A 24651-nucleotide genomic window follows, 5' to 3' on the forward strand; every position below is an offset into this window, starting at 1 on the left:
CCCTTGGCCAATAAACTGTCCCTTTATTCCACATTCTTCTCTAGCCTATTATCTAGTGTTTTCTTTTTTTCTCATTCCTGGCCCTCCCTAGAGTAATTTGCATTTACTATCCCCACTGCTTTAGCTCCCATTCATTCTGACCTGCTACACTCTGGTTCCTGCCTCTATCTCACCATGCAAACTGTGTTCCTTATCCTCTAGTATTTTCTTCTTGGCACATTGCTCTCCTTACTCTAGATACTGTTCCCGGGTGATCTCATGTACTTTGGTAGTGTCAACTCATAGGTATATCTTAGATGTGTCTTCGCAATCTGTCTTTTATTCAGATGCTTGCTGGATATCTTGACCCATCTTGCTGGCTGTCCCTCAGGCCCTTAGTGTGTTCAAAAATGAGCTCATCATTTTCCCCATCCTCTGCCCCCTTTCCTAAACCTCTTCTTTCTCCAATATTCTTTATATAAATTGGGTAGCTTTACTATTCATCCTGTATTCCAAATTAGTCATCCTTGACTTCTCCCTGCTGATTTTACCTTCTAAATGGTTCTCAAATCTGTCATCTCCTCTTCTGTCACCAAATGTCTTAATTCAGGGCTTTATCATCTTTCATCTGAACTCCCATAACACATTTCTATGATGTTTCTCTTCCTACGATGTTATTTCCTTCAAATGTGTCTTCCACACAGCCACCATACTGCTCTCTATAATATAAAACAAATCAGACCATGCCATTTCCCTGCTTAAATAACCCTCACCACCTACAGACTATAATCTTAGGGTGGCCTTCAAAGCTCTCAGTGGTTGGACATCCACTCCTCTTGTCTAGCCTCATTTTTAACCTCTTCCTTCTTTGAATTTCATCTTCTGGCATCTCCAAACCATGGTAGTTCCTGGCATATACCGTGCTTTTCACTCTGCCTTTACTCATGCCCTTTGCTATCTGGAAAGCCCTCTCCTCCTACCCCTACCACCTGTTTTTACCCTACCTGATTCGTTTTTTGTTCATTTGTTTTGTTCTGAGACAGGGTTTCGCTCTGTCACCCAGGCTGGAATGCAGTGACGTGCTCACGGCTCACTGTAGCCTCCACCTGCCAGACTCAAGTGGCCCTTCCACCTCAGCCTCCCCATAAGCTGGAACTACAGGCACGCACCACCACACCTAGCTAATTTTTGTGTTTTTTTGTAGAGATGGGGTTTCACCATGTTGCCCAAGCTGTTCTCAAACTCCTGGGCTGAAGCGATCCACCCACCTTGGCCTCCCAAAGTGCTGGGATTACAGGCATGAGCCACTGTGTCCAGCCTCCCTACTTGATTCTTATTCATCCTTTGAGAGGGTGATTTTTAATATGTTAGGGGTGGTGGAAACCTTTGAGTGTGTGATGAATACCTTGAAACCATTCTAGAAAAATACACATAATCCCAAAATTTGCACACAATATCAGGTTGTAACCGCAAATTAAAACTTCCTTCAGCTCAGGCATTCTCTTCTCCAGAAAATCTGTCCTAAGCCCCTACAGATTGGTTTGGTCTCCCTCTTTCATATTGTTTTACAATATCATGTATGTATTTCTATCATTGCACGTCCATATTATGTTATAGTTATTTATGTAGTGTCTTCACTATATTGTGAGCTTGTAGAGGGTAGTAACCGTCCTACTCATCTTTGTATCCCCAGCACCTAGCATAGCACATAGGAGTTATTACAGAAGATTTAAGATTGAATGCTGAAGAATAAACCATCTTTTATGTAGACCACTTAGCCATTCAGCAAGCACTTATGGAGAGGCTGCTACATACCAGGCTTTGTGCTGGATGCCAAGGATACAAAGATTACAAGACAAACATGGTTTTTGTCCTCATAGAGCTTATAATCTAATGTCAACAAATATTTAAATCAGGCATTACAAAACCATATGGTAAGCACTTTGATGATGGAAGTACAATGTAGAATAGGATTATATAAAAAGAGCAATTTATCTGTGTTTGGGAGGGCAGAGAGGGCCTTCCAGGAGTAAATAGCATAACTGGGAGAGGGCTGGAGAGAATTTCCTGTCAGAGGACATTTACAGAGGTCTCGATGTGAAAGAATATGGGTCTAAAGAACCAAAGGAAGTTCCAGGGGGCTGAACACATGAGTTTGCTAGGCAGCAGGGGCATGATAAGAAGCTAAAGTAGTCTGTGCTAAACTACTGAGTTTACACTTGCTCAGTAAAGTAGTCCCTAGGAAGACATAAAATCATTTTATTCATAAAGGTCCTAGCCAGTTTAAGAAGAAAAGATTAGTCGTGTCAGTGCATGTCTATGTATAGAAAGTTCTATTTACTACAGACCAGCTTTGTCAGCTGTCATGTGGCTACGGTCTCTGCCAGTTTGAAACAAAACTGACAAAAGAGGGATCCTGCAATCTCTCGGCTTTACACTGAGATGAAAACCACTTGATGTAGATTAGGCAGGATGGTGGAGAAGCTAAGAAAACTCTCTGAAGGAAACAGATATAAAAAATATTAGGCTTTCTACTACTTCTCTAATTTTGGTCTCAACTCCTCTCCCCTGAAGTTTTTATTTTTTAAATTGATTTATTTTTATTTATTTTTTGAGACAGGGTCCCACTCTGTTGCCCAGGCTGGAGCACAGTGGTGCAGTCATGGCTCACTGCAGCCTCAACTTCCTAGGCTCAGGTGATCTTCCCACCTTTGCCTCCCAGGTGGCTGGGACTACAGGCACACCCCACCACCCCCAGCTCATTTTTATGTGTGTGTGTTTTTTTGTAGAGATGGATTTTCACCATGTTGGCCAGGCTGGTATTTTTTTAAAATACTCGCAATCAGGGATCATCCATAAGAAGCAAGTCTCACTCTGACTCCTTTTCTTTTTTTTTTGAGACCAAGTCTCACTCTATCACCCAGGCTGTAATGCAGTGGCACGATACTGGCTATCTGTAACTTCTGCCTCCCAGATTCAAGGGATTCTCATGCCTCAGCCTCCGGGAGCAGCTGAGATTACAGGTGTCCACACCCATCTAATTTTTGTATTTTCAGTACAGACGGGACTTCACCATGTTGGCCAGACTGGTCTCGAGCTCCTGGCCTCAGGTGATCTGCCCACCTTATCCTCCCAAAGTGCTGGGATTACAAGTGTGAGCCACCACACCTGGCCACTGACTCCTTTTCTATTTGCGAACTTCTCTGGCTCATGTAATTATTATCATAAGATTATGGGAAAATATGTACTTCCATTTTTGTCTTGAAGCATACTCTGTAACATGTATAACTTAAAACATCCAAGAACATTTAAACATTTATTTCCAATGTCATAAGCTTTAATAAGTAGGTCTTGTAAGAGTAGATCTTTTTTTTTTTTTTTTGAGACGGAGTCTCGCTCTACCGCCCAGGCTGGAGTGCAGTGGCCGGATCTCAGCTCACTGCAAGCTCCGCCTCCCGGGTTTACGCCATTCTCCTTCCTCAGCCTCCCGAGTAGCTGGGACTACAGGCGCCCGCCACCTCGCCCGGCTAGTTTTTTTGTACTTTTTTTAGTAGAGACGGGGTTTCACCGTAGTAGCCAGGATGGTCTCGATCTCCTGACCTCGTGATCCACCCGTCTCGGCCTCCCAAAGTGCTGGGATTACAGGCTTGAGCCACCGCGCCCGGCAAGAGTAGATCTTATCTTTAATCCCTGAAATAAGTTAACCGTCTAGTTAGCAGACCTTTTATCATAAAAGAGTTTCTGTAACACATTTCTCAAAAGAAAATATATATTGACATTCTATCTTCTTTCTCTTCCAGATACTATTTTTTGGATTTGGGTGGCTTTTCTTCATGCGCCAATTGTTTAAAGACTATGAGGTGAGAAGAAATAATTTTGTTATACTTACACTATATGAATTTAGATTGACAAGAAAAATGTCTCCATTAAAGAAACATTATGTTCATTTCCAAGATAGGAAGCTTTTACCAAATAGGTACTATATAACTATTAGATTGGAGAATATAATTAGGCTTAATTGATTTAAAAGGGGGGAAAAAAGGCAAGCCAAATATAGCCCAGAAGTTAGGAGAAAGGAATGTTATGCCTTAGTCATATCAGGATATGCACCAATAGCAAATAGTTATTCTGCAGGAGAGAATTTAATTCATAATGTCTCACAAATGTTCCCTTTCATTTGTCTATCTGGCCCTGAATTGCCAGTCTTATATTCTAAGTTAATACCAAAATCCCAAGGCTATCAGGGGAACCAGCCCCCTATATTTCAACATAGGTTCTTTCTGTTTTCCCTAAGTGTTGGCCAGTCTCAGAAATAAAGAGAAAGAGTACAAAGAGAGAAATTTTACAGGTGGGCCCCTGGGAGTGCCATCACATATTGGTAGGACTGTGACGGCGACCCTGAGCTGCAAAACCAGCACATTTTTATTAGGGATTTCAAAAGGGGAGGGAGTGTATGAATAGGGAGTGGGTCATAGAGATCAGTGCTTCAGACGCAATAAAAGATCACAAGGCAGAGGCAAAAATTAGAATTACTGATGAGGGTCTGTGTCCCACTGTGCACGCATTGTCTTGATAAACATCTTAACAGGAAACAGGGTTCGAGACCTGACAACTGGTCTGACTAGAATTTACCAGGCTGGAATTTCCAAATCCTAGTAAGCCTGAGGGCACTGAGGAGACCAAGGCGTATTTCAGTCCTATCTCAACCGCATAAGACAGACTTCCTAGAGTGGCCCTTCATAAACTTCCCCCTAGGTATGCATTCCTTCCCCAAGATTATTCCTTGCTGGGAAAAGAATTCAGCGATATTTCTCCTACCTGCTTTCTGCAAGAAGAAAAATATGGCTGTATTCTGCCCGACCCCGCAGGCAGTCAGACCTTATGGTTATCTTTCCTTGTTCCCTGAAAATCGCTGTTCTGTTCTTTTTCAGAGTGCACTGATTTCGTATTGTTCAAACACACATGTTTTACAAACAATTTGTACAGTTAATGCAATCATCACAGGGTCCTGAGGTGACATACATCCTCAGCTTACGACGATGACGGGATTAAGAGATTAAGACAGGCGGAAGAAATTATAAAAGTATTAATTTGGAGAACTAATAAATGTCCATGAAATCTTCACAATTTATATTCGGAGATGGCAGTAAAGACAGGTGTAAGAAATTATAGAAGTCCTAATTTTGGGAACTAATAAATGCCCATGAAATCTTCACAATTTATGTTCTTCTGCCACAGCTTCAGCTGGTCCCTCCATTCGGGGTCCCTGACTTCCTGCAACACAAAGCTGGTGTTTTTATCTTAAGCTTTGGATTCAGAAAATCACCATCCTAGACTGGACATTTCCCAGTTAGTTTTCCTAATTAGTAATAAGATCAGGGGTTATAGTCTACATTGGGTCGTTTCTAGGATGTTCTCCATTAAACTTTCTCAGGGAGTTTATTGTCTGAAAGAGCCTAGAATTCTGGAGATTTTCTTCTGCCCAGTACTTTAAGGCCTCCCAAGGGAGGTTCCCGAACTGATCCAGGATCTGCAGAGTGTTGAAGAACCCCTTTAAACATTAACCATTATGTATGAATCTGTCAGTTTTTTGTCAGTGTGCATCAGGAATTCTAAGTGCTGCCTATGACCCTGTCACTTCATCTTCTTGTCCTCGAAATTCTTCATCCACAAGAGGATGCTGGTAATAGTGACTCATGATTCAGAAGTGCCACCTACTTTGATCTTTTTCTTTAGCTCCAGGCAAGTTGCTGTTGTGGCCTTACTTCCAGTGACTTGAGAATTTCCTCAAAATAAGTTTTCTGACTTATAACCAGAAGGAGGTTATCAGTTCAGTTTTTAAACACGGAAATAACTTCTAATTTCTATTTGGCTTTTAACAGATACGTCAGTATGTTGTACAGGTGATCTTCTCTGTGACATTTGCATTTTCTTGCACCATGTTTGAGCTCATCATCTTCGAAATCTTAGGAGTATTGAATAGCAGGTGAGTAACAGTACTGAATAACTCCTCTTGAAGAGTTCTGTGCTACATTCTTTATGATGGAAAATCTACCTGGATCCCATAACTGAAAAAAACAAACAAAAAACCAAAACCAAACAAACAAAAACAAACAAACAAACAAAAACACTGTGTTAATAATTTAGTCTCAGTAGCTACAATGATCACAGCAGATATGGGTCACAGCCATATAATAGCTGGTTTGACAAAGATTATGAGATACCAGGAAAAAAAAGATCTGAGCATTAACTCTGAAGAACTCATTGGAGTGAGGCTGTGAAGCCGCAGACTAGGCTTCACTCCTGGAAGCTTTATTTTTCCTGGACTGCTCGCTGACTGAATCCCAGTAACAGCCCTTCACATTGTTCTGCTGATTGAAAATCTCTACCTGAAAAGGTTAGAATTCCTCAGAGATACTTAACGTCTCTCTGAAGACTGAACTCCAATTCTTACTTAACTTAGTTACTTTGATTGATTTTACAGTATTGGTCAAGTTTGGTTGAATTTAAAGTGTTTCTTAAAACAGTTTTTTAAAGTAACTCTTTACTCCCCTCCAAATAATAGATCTGTTAGTTTATTAGACAGTCTATCCAAAATAGTTATTGCTTCTTAATCTGCAAGCTTGAGTATTTTTTTAGGCTAGCATTTATATGTAGGCTTCATCAACTATGCTATACAGACTTTGTTGTGCTTTTTTATCACCACCTGGAAAAACCTTTTAAGAGTAAAGTAGTCTTTCACTCTAAAGTTAGGACTCAGCGCCAAAGTAAGTTCACTGTAGACCCCTGACACTTGAGACTGGTAGAGAGACTGTACTCTCAAATCCTTTAATAATCAGAGTTGAAAACAAAATTTAAATTAAAAAGAAAAACTTACTGTACAAATGGTTAATCACAAAACATGAAAGGTTCAAAAAAGAGAGAGAGGCCAAACACAGTGGCTTGCGCCTGTAGTCCCAGCACTTTGGGAGGCTGAGGCAGGAGGATCACTTAAATGCAGGGGTTCAAGACCAGCCTGGGCAACAAAGTGAGAACCTGTCTCTACAAAAAAAAAAAAAAATTAGCAGAGTGTGGTAGTACACACCTGTAGTCCCAGCTACCCTAGAGCCTGAAGCAGGAGGATCCCTTGAGCCCAGGAATTTGAGAATGTGCAGTGAGCTATAATCACTGGACAAGACAGTGAGACCCCATCTCTTAAAAAAAAGAGTGAGAGAGAGAATCAGAGTTGATAATAATAGTCTCTTGATAGAACAATGAATAACATGTATTATAGTAAAATAGAAGTATGTTTTGATTCTCCTACTTTTAAACTTTAATAATCCAAACCTTTTTTTGGATGAGCTAGATATAGATCCTATGACTATAGAGAATAGACAAGTATTATTTTACATAATGATTATTAAATTTTATTATCACAATCTGCATCTTTCACTGCTATTTAAGCAGGGGTTGGCAGACTTTCTTCTGTAAAGGGACAGATAGTAAATATTTTAGGCTTCTGTGGACCAGAAGGTTTCTACTGCAACTACTCAGCCCTGCTGTTGTAGAGCGAAAGTAGTCATAGGCAATATATAAACAAACGAGCATGACCGTGCTCTAATAAAACTAAATTTGTAAAAGCAGGTGGCTTCCAGGCCATAGTTTGCCAACTACTCATCTAAATATAGATACAGAGGATTCAGGTATTCCAAAGCTATAGTTACTGGTTTTGGTAGATGATGTCCCACAGCTTTTAACTTATAGTTAATAACCCATATAGTAAGAAACATCAGTCATACTGTGGTGTGTGTTTCTTAAATTTCTTAATTAGTTAAAGAAGATAAGAAGTAGCATTGCTGACATCTGTTTCTTCTTTGTGTGTTATGTAGAGGATTGGGTTTGTTCAGTCTGAGACACGTCTTCAGTTATACCTGTTTTTTCATGCTAATGTTTCACCCAATTATGGAACACAAATGTGAACCTTGGTGATACAGTATAACTGTCCATTGACTGGACTCAGAATTGTTTTGAAAAGAGAATCTTGGCCAGAATATTCCTGTGAGAAATCTTATGCCATCCTTATATTCAGTCCTCCATATGTAACATGTTCTTTCCCCTTTTATTCCTTTTAGGATTTCCTTTCTATCACTGGTTTTGATGGATTTGGTTAAGATGTTCCTTGGTGAAGTTTTCTTCGTGTTTCTTGTTCTTAGGATAATCACAGTTCTGTAATATTTGAAGTTTATGGTTTCCATGAAGCTCCTTAATCTTTTATCCAGTATGTTTTAAATATTTTTGTCTCTATTCTCCACTACACGCTCTTCAGGGATTCCATTTAGCCCTATACTAGGTGTTTAAAGTTTTTATGCTGGTGGTCCTTTTATGTTTTCAAGTCATTTGTTACTGTGTGTTTCATTTACATTTGAACTTCTTTTCCTTCTAGTTCAATAATCTCCTCTTCTGAGTGTTTAATCCAGTGCCTTCTTCCATTTCAGACTGTAAATCATAGTTTTTATCTACAGAATTTGATATTTAAAAAATCTTCAACCTCTCCATTTAATTAAAATACAACTACAACTGCTCTAATGTCCTTTTCTGCTATTTCCAACATGTGTGTCAATTTCAACTGGATGATTAGATTCTTCATTATGTATCTTGTTTCCTGCTTCTTTGGTTGCTTGATATTATTTTATTTTATTTTTTGGGATGGAGTTTCACTCTCGTTGCCCAGGCTGGAGTGCAATGGTGTGATCTCAGCTCACTGCAACCTCTGCCTCCCAGGTATACAAGTGATTCTCCAGGTACAAGCGATTCAGTGCCTGGGCAAGTCATTGACTTTCACTGGGATTTTTTTTTTTTTTTCCACATCTAGAAACTTAAGTTGGCAATTAACTTTCTCAAAGAAGTTATGTGAGAATGAATGAGACTTAAACATTGCCTCTTCCGTCTGGCAGCTATTAACCTTTATTAGTTACGGTGTTCATGCTGGGGCAGGTGCTGTTTTCAGATCTCAATGGAGATTAACTCATTGAACCCTCACAAGGCCATGAGGCACATTCTATTATCCCTGTTTTGTAGAGGAGGAAACAGACTTCTGAAGCTAAGTAACTTGTCCAAGCTAACATAGCGAATAAGTAGCAGATCCAGTGTCAACCTAGGCAGTATGGCTCCTCTGTTTCCTCCACCATATGCCGGCGGTTAGTACAGAAATAGAAACCATCATTATGATAGCAAATACAGTGTTTAGTATTCCTTTCAGCAATTCGTTTTATGCTTCCCCCTATAAAGTTACACTGGGGAGAAAACAAACAAATGAACTGAGTGTCCATTTATCCTCATCTAACATTAATTGTTACATGCCCTGAACAAATAGGAAAAAGACTTATTTCAGAAAACAATATGTATGTAAGTGGCCCCTAGAGATAGTTTTCTATATTGTTTGTATTCATTCCTGGGACATGTATTTAGAGACTTCTGTGTTGCAGGCCTGTGCTAGATCTGGTAAAACAAAAATGAGTAAAACGTGATACTTATTCTCAAGAATCTCACACCTCCTTCTTCTATGATAGATTCTTATAAGCCCTTTGATATTTAGTAGAGGCAGTTTCTTTCCTCCAGAAACTTACAGTGTCCCTTCTGCATTGGGATCTTAGTGCAACATTGCTGTGCAAAGTTGGACCAGGGCAGAGTGAGATAGCAGAGGAGCTGTGCCAGCATCTACAGTGAAAGGAAAAGATGCTGCAGGACCTTCTAAGTGATCGAAACAAACTAGTGGTGGAAGATGAAATGGAGATTCAAAGCCTGCTTCAGTCTATGCGTGCCAGGGGGCAGGAAAGCCAAGTAAGGATTAATGCACAGATCAGAAAAGTATCATGTAGTGCATTTATAGTCTGCAAATAGGAAGCGTTTGCAGACTACAGATGTGTGTATATTTATATATTTTACAGTCAACTCTGTTAGTTTCTTTCCTTCTATTTATTACCTAGACCACAGTTTTATTTATTTACTTACTTATTTAGAGGTGGGGGTCTCGCTGTGTTGTGCAGGCTGGTCTCAAACTTCTGGGCTCAAGCAATCATCCTGCCTTGGCTTCCCAAAGTGCTGGGATTATTAGGTGTGAGCCGCTGCACCTGGCTTTAGACCACAGTTTTACATTAATCATCAAAGTATGAAAAATTTCTTGAAAACCTTGCATTTGGAAGGGTGCCTAAACAATACATGTATCCATAAACTTCATTACATACATTTTCTTTTCCTTAATAATCTGATCATTTAAAATCTGAGTTATCTTAAGAGGAAAAAAGATTGCATTTTTCAGAGGCCATGGTGAGAATAATTTCATAATAGTATGGGGTATATTAATTTCACAATATTTAAGAAGTAAATTCCTTTTTTTTTTTTTTAGAAGAGAGAAGATGGTGCAAGCCTTAATGGAAAGAAATTCAGAATTACAGGCCCTGCGCCAATATTTAGGAGGGAGAGACTCCCTGATGTCCCAAGTACCCATCTCTAACCAACAAGCTGAAGTTACCTACATTGGCCCCTGCTCTTGGAGAAAAGACTGATCAAGTAAGAACTATAGACTTAGATAATTCATGCTGAATACATTTCCTTTTCACATTTGAGGTTTAAGTTTGATCATTTTAATACCAAAATCTCAGAATATTCTCAGTATTGTCATTGTGATCATAGTTCCTGCATCTTCCTAAGTCCCCCGACCTTTCCAGTTTTTTAGGGTTCAATACAGATACCTTCCAGAGATGGTAGCACTTCATTGACTGCCAAAGAGGATGCCAGCATACTCAGGTCCACATTAGGTAAGTATCAAATTTCATTTCATTAAGGGACTTTGTTTATCTCTTGTTTTTCCTTCTAGTAATCTCTATTAATAGGTTTGGACAAGACTCTTTTCTCTTCCTACCTTAATGGAACAAATAAGTTTGGAATTCCTCTGAAAGGCTGAAGAACTGTCCTTACCTTATGTTGAGTCGAGGTTATTGCTTTGGGTTCACAGTTTGACCCAGAGAAACTCTATCCTTATTCTCCTTTTCATATAGTTTTGCAGGGATTCAGAAATGCAGGAGGTAGTGGTTCCATTCCTGCCCAGCAGGGCCATGAGCTGACACCTTTTCCTGGGTATCTTTCAAGAAAGTCTGGGGCCACTCACTGTAACTTGACATCACCTACATTAAACTGTTAGGAAGGGTAGGCAGTGTACATTGAGTTATTTGCCAAGCCTAGCCCCATTCAGGGGATGGTTTAGAAAACTCTTACAAGTTGTCATTCTCTAGTAGGAAAACTTTATACTAATCAAAGAATAAAAGAATGTTGGATTTGTTTTATTTATTCTTTATTTGCCTTTTTTAAAAAGTGTACTTTTCCCTAAAGTTTTTTATTTTTGAAATTTCAAACCTACAGAAAAGTGGCAAAAATAGTACAGTGAATACTCATAGACATTTTTATTCAGACTTACCAGTTATTAACATTCTGCCACATTTGCCTTCTTTCTTTCTATTATACACACATTTGTAGTTGTAATGTGTTTTCTGAACCATTGGAGAATTTCTTACAGAAATCATGACACTTTATTCCTGAATACTCCAGTAAGTATTGCCTAAGAATAAGCGTGTTCTCCTACATAGCTACAATATAATTATCACACTTAGGAAATTTAACCTTGGTATAGGCTTAGTATCTAATATACAGTCCACATTCAGAGTTCCTGTTGTCCCAATAATGTTCTGTATGGCTACTTTGGTTTCCCCAACCCAGGTGCTTAGTTGTCATGTCTCTTAGTCACTAATCTAGAACAATTGTCTAGCTTTTTTTCTTTAGTGAGATTGGCATTTTTTTTTTCTTGTTAGCTGGATATATGTATATATATATATATATATATATATATATATATATATATTTTGGTCACAGAATACTGTTTGCAGTAGAGGAAACTGACATTGCAGTCTAGTGGTATAATGGCTTATTCACAGAAACCAGTACATGTTCATCCTTTAGCGTAAAAGCCCTAATGGCGGGTACCCTATTAAAATTCAGAACATCTGCAATATTATCTCTCTCTGTTTTTCTTTGTCTTTTTTTTTTAAATAAACATTTTCAAGGCTTGTTCAAAAGAAGGCCATATAGGTTCTTGGCTAGCGGAAGACAATTCAGAACAGCTCTTGCATACTTGGACTCTCACCTTCTCCAGGCTGGCAGTTGATATCTTATTTCTTTTCCAACTCATTTTTATTAAAAAAAATTTTTTAAATGCTCCGACTATCAGTTTTAGAAAATCTCTAAGGGAAACACAACAGCAAGGTGCTGAAGTACAAAACACCTGAGGTAGCTTTTTCTGTGTGTTTTTCTCATTTAAAAAATCTGTAAATTTAATGCCCTGGGCCAACAACCTTGGTAAATTTCTACTTTCCTCCACATTTTTTTTTTAAAGAAAGAAATCATTTTGCTGAATATTGATGGCTTATACACCAAAATGCAAAAAGACAAAATACATTCTTTCACTGTGGAAATTTTTCTTTGTGTGGTTGATTGGTTGGTTTGATGGGTTCCTATTTTCCTTTTCCAAAACGTGAGGAAAAGTACCATTGACTCTTGTTCTTTTGAGTAACCAAGTGTAAGTTGAGGCTGGTTTGTGTGTTTCGCTCTTGTTCCTTTCGTGTGATGTGATACTCAGAGCACTGCTTTGCTTGGGGGTGGGGTGGGGAGGTGAGGGAGTGCATTGAGTCCATTGAGATGGAGGGATGAGGGAATTCAAAAGAATGGAGATGAAGAAGGGCAGGGGAGGGAAGGGAGAGATAGGGAGAGATAGAGAGAGACTGAGAATTATATAGCAGTATGCAAAAATCCAGTTTAAAACCTGTGAAGCAAAGATAAATGCGTGTATGAGCTAGACAGGCATGAGAAGCGACAGTTTTCTCTTCAAAGAGACGGTATCCCTTCTGTTGACATACACAGGCGATCCAGTACTGCTGTGAGTGTCCTTCCGACAAGATTTCCCTCTGGGTGAATTTTGTGTGGGTGGCCTCAAAGCTCCCCTCTACAACATGAGACCTCCCAAAGAAAGACCTTATTCTTTAAAGTCTAGAAAAGCCTGTTTTCTCTTTAAAAAGAAAAAATAATAATTGATTAAAAATTGGAGTTAGTTATTTGATATATTATTTCTAAAATATATTACCATTGCAGGCACCCTGTGTAACCCACAGGCCACATATCTTAATATCTTCCCCTTCTAATATGTACACACATGTACAGAAACGATTTGCCACCAAAAAGGGTGTGCATTTTGCTTGGCTTTGAACACGTTCACCTATGTTAGTTCAACTAAAAGGGATAGCGTCGTGGGAGTTAAGAAGAGATCCGAGGGGATGGTGAAGTGAATGGCTGAAGCCTGCAGAAGCCCTGCGGGGCGGGAGGCGGGACCCGTGGTTCTGGCAAACCTGACTGACCTTCCCCACCCCTCCTCAGCCCCTGGGATTCTCAGGGCCTCTGCAGAGTCCCTGGCCGCCTCCGCAGACTTCTCATTCCTCAGATGGTCTTTGGTTTGCTCCCCATCTGGCTGGCTGTGTTTGGTCTCATTCTGTCAGGTGTTGGAAGGGCTCCGTTCATCTGTTGTTTTGCTGGTGCCTGTGGGAGTCTCACTTGCTGCGCTGTGAGGCGACTCCCTGAGGATATTTCTGCTCCTGCTGCTTCACCTGTTGTACAGTTTCCCTGATCTTGTGCTGTGCAGTCTGGCTAGCAAAGAAGTATCCAATAATTCTGACCATCACTTCTGCATTTTCATCTGGCTTTCCGTCATGAGGCATGATGACTTCTGCACTGGTTAAGTTCTGCAGTTCATTCACGGTCTTGTCACCTTTGCCAGTCACCCGGCTAGCTGTAGAAGAAGGCACTCTGACATAGGCTTCCAGCTTCACTTCTTCTTTGGGGTTAAAGTAGTTTTATTCTTTCAGTTTCCCAAAGATCTGTCCCTGGACCTAGAGCTGGGCTTCCGGTGGCCGGGTGATGATGACCATCCTTTCGCTGAGGTCTGGGCCTTCCGCAGGGGCGATCTTGATGAAGGCTCCGGCAAATCTCACCAGCTGTTTGATGTGTGCCCCCTTCTTCCCGATGATGGCGCCCACAGCCTGGGTTGGGATGAAGAGATTCACAATCTCCTCCTCTGGATAACAGTGATGATGCGAGAACGGGCCAAACTGGTGATGGGGGTACAGGCTGGAGAAGTATCCGGAGTGGGTATTAACAGTCAACATATCATCTTCAAAGGCTTCACGCAGCTTCTTCATAATCTCTATCTCAGCACTGGCACAGGCCTCAATTGTGCCCTTCACAGTGGTGGTTCTTTCTGGGTTGTATATGCTCAAATCCTACAAAGATGAGATTGCTATCTTGATCCCTGTTTCATGTTCAATTTTCTTCAAATTCCTATCTTCTTTTCCAGTCAGTCTTCCAACCAAGCCATTGTGGGCAAAGATTTTCAGAGGAATCTCTTCAGCTAGTTTGGTCTCATCTGCCTCTTTCTGCATGATTTCAGGAATCATGCGACATGCTTCCGAAGTCCCCCCACGATGGCATGGATGATGACAGGCTTCTCTGCAGCTCCAGATTCTCTTTTCTATGGATGTCTACCTGGGACTGGGTCTGCTTGACCATGAAGGTCAAGCCCTCCTTTCCGATGATGGCACCAACAAACTGGGTGGGGACCAGGATCCGCAGTGGGAAATCAATCTGTCTGGCCTGAGAATCGTCCTCAGGGCTGGCCTTGCTCCCCGGGAAGAGTGTTCCCACACTGGGCTCGCTGAGGGGGCGACGGGAAGCTCACCTCTTCATCTGGGATGTTGGAAACCTTTAAGGAGTAGTTCTCACACTGATGCCCGCTTAGCTTCTCCATCACTATTTTTGCTGCTTCTCTTGTTGCATATGTGACGTTGACCATGGCAGTTTCTGTGTCTGTGTTGACTTGTTCCACATTCTCCACTGTTCCGTACTGAGCCAAAAGTCCATCAAACACCTCCCACTGCAGGCGAGGAGGGATGTTTCGAATCTGACTTTTCCTGCTCCTTAGCTTTTTAGAGACTGAGTAATCAACTTCCATGATTTTCCCATGCAATTTAACTTTACCCGAGAGGGTCTCGATGGCGCGGATGGCCCAGTTCTGGTCGGGGTAGTCCACACAGGCGTAGCCGGACTTGAGCAGGACCTGTCCCGCCAGGCAGCAGCCTGTCCCCAAAGAGCTGCCGGAGGTCGTCGGCGGTGACGGCTGGGCTCAGGTTCCCGATGTAAAGCTTGTTCATCATCCGTCTCGTCCCGTGGCCTCCTCGGCTGCCCTTGTCTCTCCTCCTCCTCCGCGCCCCTTCCCCGCCCTCCACCCCGCCAGCTACCCACTCCCACCCTCAGCCTGGCTCCCTTCACCACTGCAGGCCCAGCCCGCCTGGGGGCAGAGGCCGAGACTGGCATTTTTAAAGAATCCAGGCCAGCTAATAATATTCCTCAATTTAGCTGTGATTGTTTCCTCATGGTTAGATTTGAGTTAAAAATTTTTGGCAGGAATACCATATGGATGACATCTTCCCTTCCTTCCTTCCTTCCTTCCCTCCCTCCCTCCCTCCTTCCTTCCTTCTTTCCTTTCGTCCTGCCTGGCTGCCTGCCTGCCTGCCTGCCTGCCTCCTGGGTTCAAGCGATCTTCATGCCTCAGCCTCTCAAGTAGCTGGGACTACATGCTTGCGCCACCATGCCTAGCCAGTTTTTTTGTATTTTTTCTTAGAGACAGAGTTTTGCCATGCTGGCCAGGCTGGTCTGGAACTCCTAGCCTCAAGTGATCCACCTACCTCAGTCTCCTATAGTGCTGGGATTATAAGCGTGAGCCACTGCACCTGGCCTGGATAACATCTTTTTTAGTGCATCACATCAGTGCGTGATAATCAGTTTGTATCATCCTTGGTGATATTAAATTTAGTCATTTGGTTAAAGTTGTAGCTGTCAAATCTCTCCGTTGTAAAAGGTTTATTTCCGCCTTGGTATATAGTGATCTGCTGGCTGAATTTGAGATGTTGACAGTTCTGTTTTCCAACAATCATTCACTCAGTGGTTTTAGTATGATTTGAGCCTTGCCTGAACCACCTACATTGGTTTTAAACTACATTAGTAGTTTAAAAATAGTGATTTTCAGGGTTGGGCACGGTGGCTCATGCCTTTAATCCCAGCACTTTGGGAGGCCGAGGCAGGCAGATCACTTGAGTGCAGGACTTTTGAGACCAGCCTGGCCAACATGGTGAAACCCTGTCTCTACTAAAAATACAAAAATTAGTTGGGTTTGGTGGTGCATGCCTATAATCCTAGCTACACAGGAGGCTGAGGCAGGAGAGTCGCTTGAACCTGGAAAGCTGAGAGATTGCCCCACTGCACTCCAGCGTGAACGACAGAGCAAGACTCAGTCTCAAAAAAAAAGAAAAAAAAATTATGATTTTCTATTGTAAAATTTTTTGTTTATTTGTGGGTATTATTTATAAAGAAGAGCTGTCCTTTCCCTATCTCTGTACCCCATTTGTTTTTATCAATGTGGAGTTTTAAAAATCATTATATTATTGATTTTGGTCGTTATTTCCTTTAATGCTCAAATTAACCCATATTTGGTCAGTGGGAGGCCCATCAAGCTATTTCTCTGACCCTTTGCCATATCCTCAACAGTGTTTTTTTTTTTTTTTTTTTTAGCATAGTTTCATAGTTTCTGGCACAGTAAGATGTTCTATGATTACCTTTTGCTTTACTTGCCTCAGTCCCAGAATCAGCCATTATCCTAAAGAGCTCCCTGGTTCCTTTTGGTGGGTAATGGCATTCAGAAACTGTGATCTGGGCACAAGATGTGTTCATTGCTACATGAATGCCTTTTGCTTCTAGGCCCTTTTAAGTGAACAGAGCTAGCAATGAATATTTTTAAGTATATGTGTGTGTATTTGTATACATATGAAAATTTGATACTTTCTGTAATTCCAATTTAACAATATAGGTTCTTTTTTCCTTCATTTCATATTTGTATCTCCTTGAGAGACCTGGTTACTTAGAGCATCAATATGTTTCAAAATATTTACACATTTGCAGAATACTATAATATGCAAAAGTAGTTTCAGAATTGCTACATAAATCCCACCATCAACAATAAATGTATTATGTAATGTTTAAGATTTCTTTGTAATTCTTTTTATCCTTAGGATATTTTTCACTGATCAGTGTTCAGTTAGTGAGTTCAAAAATTATTTGGATTAATTTTTTATTGTCTTCTGGGTGGTTTTATTATCTATTTGCTATATAGATTTATTTATTTATATTAGTATTCTATTTTGGACATTTTCTCTCCCATTCATTGTCAAGCTGGCTTATTGTCAAGCTGACATTAAACATTAAACATTTACACAGTTCAAAACTCCAGTATATAAAATGATATACTCAGATGTCCCATATTTCCCTATCCCTTCTCTCCTATTTCCACTCGTCTCCTGAAGGTAATCAGTTTCATTTCTGGGTTATTCTTCCTACGTATCTTTTTGCAAAAATAAGCAAATGAATCATCTGTGTATATGTGATGTATATATGTACATTCTCATTTCCCCTTTTTCCTAATAGAAAACCTACTACCTTAGATGTATTCTTAAGCACATAGCTTGTTTTACTTAACATATTCTTAGAATCTCAAAATCACTTCATATAAGTTCATAAAGATCATCCTTATTCTTTTTTTACAGCAGTATATAGTGCCATCTGTGAATATGTTTTATTCAATCTTTTCTTTACAGCATCTAGGATGATTGCAATATCTTGCTGTTATAAATAATGCTACAAAGAACAACCTGTGTGTATGTTTTCTTTTTTCTTATTATTGGAATGTGTCCTCTGTAAATTACCCAAAGGAGGCAGCAGATACCACATTATGTTAATAGCAATTAAAACTAGCGCTGTATTTTCATCTTAGGAGACTTGGACACAGTTGCAGGGCTGGAAAAAGAACTGAGTAATGCCAAAGCGGAATTTGAACTCATGGCTAAAAAAGAAAGAAAAAGTCAAGTGAGTTTTCTAGTCAAGTCTTAATTTCTAAATCCCTATTATTTTTTCTTTCAAAATAGTTTATATTTAAAAGCATATAATTTTCTAAGTATAATATCTGAGTCCAAATGCCGGGTATGACTTTTTTCTTTTTGGAGAAAGTTATTTTATATATACATTATCTCAAAAAGATGCTCCTGTTTTTAGATTGGGACCATTAAAACTTATTAAGTGCTGGAAAAACGTAACCTCTCTCCCCGTTGCTAAATGGAATAAAATAATTGCAAAGGCCGGGTGCGGTGGCTCATGCCTATAATCCCAGCACTTTGGGAGGCTGAGGTGGGCAGATCACTTGAGGTCAGGAGTTTGAGACCAGCCTGACCAATATGATGAAACCCTGTCTCTACTAAAAATACAAAAATTAGCTGGGTGCAGTGGCGCCTGTAATCCCAGCTACTCAGGAGCCTGAGGCAGGAGAATCGCTTGAACCTGGGAGGCGGAGGTTGCAGTGAGCTGAGATCGTGCCATCACACTCCAGCCTGGGCAACAAGAGCAAAAGTCTGCCTCCAAGACACTACTACTAGCACTAATAATAATAATAATTGTAAAGCACTAGTGAAAAAAGTGCTTTTTTAGTTATGTGATTTTAGTTACATGATTTAGTTATGTGATTGCTGCTTAGAGTTATGACATTAGACCCATGAAATTAGTTTTAGAAACATGAAATGAGAAGTTTGAGTATAATCAATGTTTATCAAGTATTCATGTACTATGTACTGTGCTAGGTATTTAAATTAGCACTAATGCTCACAACTCTACACAAAGTGGTGTCAGCCCAATTATTATAGACGAAGAAGCTGAAACACTGAGTTCTCTTTTAAAATGGGGGTGGAGAATAGTCATGTAACTAATAAATACCAAAGCTATGATGCAAACTCAAACCTTTTGTGACTTCACATACTTCCTAGGAAGAGTCATTTCCTAGAGCACATTTTTCCCACCTTACGCTTTAACTCTCTCTAGCATAGAGTTCTCATCAATTTTTTTAGAAGAGGCCTTTCAGCCTTAGAGATTCCCTTCCCCCTGCACATCCTCCACAGCTAGCTGCATACTCAACTATGATGTTGAAGAAATGCTAGGACCGCAGCGCAGAGTTACCGACTGAAACTGAAAGCTTGTTTGTTACTATGTTGGCATCTCTTTTAGAAGATCAGTGTCATGGCTTCCTGAATTCAGTTTAACTAGCTAGTCCAAATAGCTCCTTAGTTTTTTTCTACCTTTTGCCATAGCTAGATCTATAATATAAAACCTGTGTTTGTATTTGTGATGGAATTATCATATTTTATCTTTTGATTTCATTACCATATTTCTGCTTACAAATAGACTCATGTTTTATGACTCAGTTAGTTTTCAGGATATGAGAATGTGTGGCATTTAAGAAACACCAGTTTTAAAAATCCCGTAGTCTCCCTTCCTTTTTGCGGTTTTGCCTTAGCCGTTATCTGATTATTCATATCAGATATTTTAGTTTCCACATCCTCTTCCTGTTTTCTCACATTTGTCAAATCCAGAGTAGTATTACTTTTTGGTTCTGTCCTGTTTTCAGGATCATGAAATTGAAATGCCTGTGAATGGGTATTTTGAGTGAGTGATATTTAACTATTGTTAAATTCCTTTAAAAGGTTTCTTTAAAATAACTTGTCCTTACCATAAAGACTGTGTGGATATGTGGGATCTACAGGAAAGACATTACAGCCTAGTTTGAATTCCACCTTACAGGGTTTTAAAGATTAAAAAAAGATAATATGACATTGATTTGAAAACTATAAAATAGTATCAAAAGCTTAAGTACTAAGATAGTGGGCTTTTTAAGTCCTAGTACATGCTAATGCATTATCTTGTTTCTCAGGATTAACTGTGGCTTCATGTCTCACTGTGCCATTTGCGTATTGCTTCTTTCTTCTTTTCTCAGTTGCTGCTGATGCTAGAAGGACTAGTAGATGAATGGAGTCAACTCAGTGAGGCCTTACAAGCAGAGAGACAGCTCTGTAGCAGTCTGGTGAAGTTCCATGTCCATCCAGAGAGGTAAGAGACTGGCTGTTTTTTCTTTTAATCTTTATCGATATTTTTATTTCTTTTACTATTGTATTCTTTTTATGCCTTTTATTCTTCATTAAGTGCAGATGCTTATGATACTGAAGAGGGGAGAAAAAAACAGGGACAATTACCAGGGCTACCCACTTTGTCATTTGTTTTATGGATTGCTCTGAGCCTCAGTGTCAAAATCTTAAGTCGGAAATAGTGCCTGTTTCACACAGCTATTGCAGAGATTAAATAAGAAGACAGCTTTGGTGTCTAAAACAATGCCTTGCATACAGTAAGCACTCAATGTATGTTCATTTCTTTTCTGTGATCCATGTCCTGTTAAAAGCTGTTCTATTATAAACATAAGGGTATACCCTGTCTCTACTACAAATACAAAAATTAGCTGGATAAGGTAGCGCGTGCATGTAGTCCCAGCTACTCGGGAGGCTGAGGCAGGAGAATGACTTGAACCTGGGAGGCAGAGGTTGCAGTGAGCCAAGATCCTGCCACTGCACTCCATCCTGGGTGACACAGTGAGACTCCATCTCAAAAAAAAAAAAAAGTAAGGCTGTAATGGGCACTGATATTCATTTAATGTCATCGAAGAAAATATATTAATTGGGATGGCTAAATTATCCTGGAACCACCGATAACTATCATGATGAATATATTTTCTTCTACCTCTTGATTTTTGGTCACATATATGATACCTCTCTGGATCATTTTATATTCTCTTCATTTTTTTTCTCATTTTACCTTTCCTACTAGCCCCTTTTACTCTTTTTCAATTTTTATTGTTATTATTATTTTTGCTATTCAGTTTCTTGTAATTTATTGTTGGGCTTTAAAAATGTATTCTTTCTACAGGGAAAATGAAGGCAGAGGAAAGGTCTGATAGGACCAGTTGATTGTGTTACTTTTTACAGAACCTCTGGAGCTTTAGTGTTTATGAACCAGATTCCTTTTCAGCACACCATCCCACAGTCAAGTTTGATAACAAATGAGAAAACAAGTATCTCCAGTAGTGGTTCTACTTGGCTCAGTCTTGCTCCAGTTTATATTTAGTTTGTCCTGGGTTTTAGTTTTTCAGAAACAAAAGCTTTTAGTCAAATAATGAAATTTCTCTTTTTGGGGCTATGGGGGTGTGAGATAAGTCTTAGGGGCTATAATTTTATGTGAAATTGGCCCAGAATCTAGCATAAGGGGCAAGCTTTTAAAAAGGGAGCAGTCTTTACTAATCTATCAGCAGTGAACACAAATGCCACACAGAGACTACATTCATTTATTGTGTCCTGGAGAACAATTACTTTACAAAGTCATGTGGCTCAAAGTGGCACTGATGGTTCTTTGGAAGCAAATATGGACTCACTACAGTTGATGGCTAATCCATTTTCCTTCCGTGTGGCATGTTTAATCAGCTCTGAGAGAGACCAAACTCTGCAAGTGGAACTGGAAGGGGCTCAGGTGTTACGCAGTCGGCTAGAAGAAGTTCTTGGAAGAAGCTTGGAGCGCTTAAACAGGCTGGAGACCCTGGCCGCCATTGGAGGTGGGGAACTGGAAGGTGTGCGAATTCATCACAAGCATGCCTACTGAGCACTGGTGGGTCAGACTGCAGCCCAGGATGGAAAACCTTGTTGCAATAACCAGAAAGATCCTTGTCTGACTTTGACAGAATTAAATGGTGACTTACCAATGATAGAACTGGTACAAGTAGCATCAACTACAAAGTGAAACTCACTTTAGCCTACATGGATCTCACTGTACATACATATTCCTAAATTGAATGGTAGAGGTTGCAAAGTGTATTTGCACATTTTAAATCATTCTGTTTTAGTTTTTCCACTTTTATTCATTCGTATCCCTAGCCCCTTCTCATTCCCTCGTCCCTTCTGTGGGCCAATAAAGTTTATTCTTCCTCCATTTTCACAATCCATTTCATATGTTCCATATCATATCATAAATGCATGTGTGTGTATTATTTTTGCCATTCAGTCAACTCCTCTTTGAGTGACAGCATTTTTTAAATCAAAAGAATACAAGTTTTAAGATGAGAGAGTGGGAAAGAGATTGAGAGTCTGTAAGAATGACTTTGTAAAAGTGATATAATCCTTATCAGAAGGTAATCAAAACCAGGAGAGTAGTCTTGTAATAGTAGACTCTAAGTATTGGGAAGGCCAAGTTAAAGAACAGAGGCAAAAACTGTGAAAGTTATCATAGTGAACTTTTATCTCCAATACTGTCTCAGAGTTGACTGTTGTACACAAGTGAAATTAGATTAGGTACAGATTAAATTCTATTTAAAGTTTGTTCTTTATTGATACCTTTAGGTTTCTTTAAACTAAAGTCATGCTATTTAGTCAGAACATGACTTCTAGAATGGTCTTCCAGAGTCAGAATTCTCTGTCTACAAAGATAATTTCAAATGTATTATCCCTTTTTACATTTAGTGTTTCACCAAATAAGTCATTATAGCCAAAGGAGGGTATTGCTTCATCCATTTGTGGCACTAGATAGAGTCCTAAGTTTTTCACTATTTAGTATGTATACATTTCTCTATATAAAAAGAAGTAATCGGCTTCAGGCTTTGAAGTGCTCAAATAGTTTAAAAAGAAATGTTACAGATGTATGTTCATAGTTTTAATCATTGTCTCAATGCTTTTTTGTGGCAACGTGACAGGTATAAGGAGAGGGGCACTGAAGATTGTATTTCTGATGTCTTGACAGTCAAGAGTATGAAAAGTAACCAAGATTGCTTTGCAGCTTTGTGGGTTCAACATCATGAATTTGTTTTTATTTCCTCTGGTTTTAAGTTTCCTAGATTAGAAACTGAGGTTTCAGTTACTTTAAACATGGAATTTGGAAACAGCTTTGCAGCATAATAAATGTGACTGAATACCCTTTCTAAACTAAGTGGGGCACAATGATTTTTTCCTTCCATTTTTTTTACATGACACTTTATTTCTTTCATATGTTGACATGGCTTGTATTACATTCTAAATTTCATCTGTTTCTGTAACTTTAGCTGTGTCTATAACAGATAGAGTATCAGTTAAACTAGATGGATAGGGAGAAAATGTTCTACTGGGGAAGCACTCTGGAATCTTCTGATTAAGTAATTTGCAAAAGATTGATAGCCATAAGCCTTACTCTTAATGGATCTGCCATTTCAGTTTCAATGCCTTTTGTGGAAAAAGGAGTCATTTAAGCAAGGAGATAGGAAGTGTAGGCAGATCCATCCACTTTTCTTAGTCTCCCAGTTTTAAGAAACCATTTCTTGCACAAAATGTTTTGTAACTTTCCAGAAGTAAAGAGGAAGGTAATGGAGCTGTAGAAATGCCAACCCATCAAAGACTAGTTTGTCGTGTCATTACAACAGGGCATTTAGGGAACATCTTTCCTTAATTTTACTAATAGACTGAAGAAGCCCTCTGAGTCTGCTATTAACATTTGGCTCTGGGTGATTCTTTGTTTCTAATGGCTCATAGTGATTACAGTTTGTGTTAATAATCACTCCTACTTCTGTCAACCTCCAGCAAGAGTAGATTGATAGAAGGATAAATTAAAAGTCTAATCTTAATCTCATAAGTGTGACTAAAATATGGCACTAACTTTTTCTTGTCTAGATAGCTGGAATGAGACTTACAAACAGTGTTATCTGGAGAGAGCTTGCTGGTCTAACAACCTTGGGTGTTGGACACATCATTTAATAGTATTTAGCATGATATAATATTCCATTTTCTCTTCAGGAGCACAGACTCTTTCTCATACTGGATTATTCTACCTTTGACAGTCATTTTTCAACATGACAGTAATTTTAGATAAAGCATCGTGTGCTTATAGAACCTTCTGCTTGAGTAAAAATAATCTTCAAATAGAAATAATGAAGTAGAAACAAGATAGGGGGCGCCAAGATGGCCGAATAGGAACAGCTCCAGCCTCCAGCTCCCATCATGAGCGACACAGAAGACACGTGATTTCTGCATTTCCAACTGAGGTACCGGGTTCATCTCACTGGGGCGTGTCTGACAGTTGGTACAGGTCAGTGGGTGCAGCCCAACGAGCGAGAGCCAAAGCAGGGAGAGGCATTGCCTCACCTGGGAAGTGCAAGTGGGAACGAATTCCTTTTTGTAGCCGAGGGAAACCGTGACACACAACACCTGGAAAATTGGGTCACTCCTGCCCTAATACTGTGCTTTTCCAAGGGTCTTAGCAAACGGCACACCAGGAGATTATATCCCGCGCCTGGCTTGGAGGGTTCCATGCCCACAGAGCCTTCCTCATTGCTAGCACAGCAGTCTGAGATCTAACCACAAGGCGGCAGCCAGGCTGGGGGAGGGGCGCCCGCCATTGCTGAGACTTAAGTAGGTAAACAAAGTGGCCACGAAGCTCGAACTGGGTGGAGCCCACCGCAGCTCAAGGAGGCCTGCCTGCCTCTGTAGACTCCACTTCTGGGGACAGGGTATAGTAAACAAAAAGCAGCAGAAACCTCTGCAGATGTAAATGGCCCTGTCTGACGGCTTTGAAGAGGGTAGTGATTCTCCGAGCATGGAAGTTGAGATC

At 39.9% G+C, this 24651-nt stretch overlaps 1 long non-coding RNA gene and 1 pseudogene across 5 annotated transcripts; one reads left to right on the forward strand and one right to left on the reverse strand.

The window, feature by feature from the left end:
• The first annotated feature begins 3774 nt into the window (after positions 1–3774).
• Positions 3775–24303, forward strand: LOC117089665. 5 transcript variants are annotated; one of them, XR_004439703.1, is made up of 7 exons: positions 3775–3839; positions 5862–5965; positions 10364–10527; positions 10686–10775; positions 17936–18027; positions 19979–20091; positions 21510–24303. It is a non-coding gene; the product is annotated as an uncharacterized LOC117089665 (long non-coding RNA). The 5 variants fall into 5 exon arrangements; XR_004439705.1 differs by having other exon boundaries at positions 10367–10527; XR_004439706.1 differs by lacking the exons at positions 3775–3839; positions 5862–5965 and adding exons at positions 8828–9798; positions 10005–10008 and having other exon boundaries at positions 10367–10527.
• On the reverse strand, positions 12959–15266 carry LOC117089658 (annotated as a pseudogene).
• Positions 24304–24651: the final 348 nt, after the last annotated feature.

This window comes from Trachypithecus francoisi, unplaced genomic scaffold, assembly GCF_009764315.1.
Source record: "Trachypithecus francoisi isolate TF-2019V2 unplaced genomic scaffold, Tfra_2.0 Contig00877, whole genome shotgun sequence".
NCBI classification, from domain to species: domain Eukaryota; kingdom Metazoa; phylum Chordata; class Mammalia; order Primates; family Cercopithecidae; genus Trachypithecus; species Trachypithecus francoisi.